Below are 1,846 nucleotides of genomic sequence, written 5' to 3'. Positions count from 1 at the left end.
AAAAAAAAACTGGCTGGAGGCTTTACCCAATGCCTCATCAGCATTCAACAACAGTTCTTTATGGCTTAAATCAAACAGGAAAAAGAAGATCCTGAGACAAATGCAGAAGAGATCAGTGAAATTTCCCATCACCTACACAGTCAGCAGCAGAGGATATAGACAGGGGCTGTTCAGTGTTTCTTCTTTTTGGTAGGAACGTGATGGCTATGAATGAAGACGTAAGATGCAGCTTCCCAGACATTATCCCTATCAAATACAAACAGTATAATATACTAAATACAATAGCATTCCAAGTTAACAGCTTGTATTTATTTCAGGTTTTTCTCCACTTCATAGATCCATTTTACGTTTTAAACCTGACTGTAACAAAGGATGTCACCAGAGTTGTTTATACCATAAAGATATATTTAATCTTTATTTTCCTGTCAGTAATTATATTCTGAGGTCAGAACACAATGAAATAATTACCTGGGTAATATTAGGCAAAAATGAAAACAAAATCAGAGTCTGGATTATTTGTATAATTGAATTCTTCACTTTTCACTCTGACAGTGAAAACGTGACCTTTTAATGCAATGGCATAGCACAGCTGAAATGGCTCATGTTGTCAGGAATGAAAGAGTGGCCAGTCAAATTCAAATGATGGAGTTCTCTAATTATAGAACGCTATAGCAGAGCACCTGCCTACCCTCTGTCCCTGCCTGAGCACATACAGTACTCTAGTATATGGCCTTTTGTTGAAAACTGAATGCACTTGGTAGCCAGGATGCTGCCTTGTGAACAAAAAGGAGGATGCTTTCTGAAATCACAGGTCAGGGAGATTGTAATCACACTCATTAGGGAACAGGTAACAATCTCACTATTATGAGAAAGGGAACTTCACAACTCATTTTTGTTGTGGTGATGTTTTGTTAAAGATCCACGGGAGCTGGAAAAAAAAAATAAGCCAATGCCTAGTCTGTTTCTCTGTTTGAATTAACAAGTCAAAAACAACATTTTAGACATTTATGAAAGAAAATAGAGGACACAATACATGTGGAGGGGATTAAGAGGTGGCAAGAGAGGTTTCATGCAGATACCTATAGCTACCCCATCCCAATGTCTTACTCCTTCCTTTTGAACTTGCAGATATGTTGTTTTTATGCTATTTTATTTCAGTAAGTAGTGTGGAAGTTTTTTTTGGTACGTATTCCTAGTGGTCAAAAAGTAAGTACTGGGATTGTTTCAGAAAAGAAAGAAGAAGAGGGCAGTGGCAGCTACTAGGCAGTGATTCAAGAGAACTGGAACAACCACAGCTACAGCTTAGTTCTCCTCTTTCTTCCTGCCACCAGGAGACAAACAATGCAAAATAAATAAGTGGGTACTTGTCATATACTGATGGTAATCATGTAAACAGAAATTTGCCTGAAATAATAATTCTCATCTAACAAGAACTGTCGGAAATAATAATAATAATCATCCCACCTTGTAGTCAATTAACAATAGCTTTTATGGAATTGCATAGACACACGTAATTAGTAGCAAAATCAACATGAAAGAGTCTACCTTAGCAACTGTTTGAAGTACCAAGTTAGGCTCTCAACAACCTCACATTTTGCTCCTGTCATTTCCTCCGATTGGAATATTGTACCTTAATGATCTGTCATCATTTTTTGTTGTTTGTCTAGGTCTGTCTTTCTGAAAGTTCCAATTTAATCCCCAACCTCTGTGTGATATTTTTACATGCCTCACTAATCCATATTTGGTGTTTATAATCCCCTCCCATGAATACATATTTCTCTGTATTGCCAGTGAATGGTAATAGTGCCTTCTATATAGCACAATTTTAATAAGTTTTTGGTTGCTA

The sequence above is a fragment of the Propithecus coquereli genome, unplaced genomic scaffold (genome assembly GCF_000956105.1).
Source record: "Propithecus coquereli isolate 6110/MARCELLA unplaced genomic scaffold, Pcoq_1.0 Scaffold31, whole genome shotgun sequence".
Classification (NCBI taxonomy): Eukaryota; Metazoa; Chordata; class Mammalia; order Primates; family Indriidae; genus Propithecus; species Propithecus coquereli.
Note: the sequence above shows the minus strand (reverse complement) of the source record.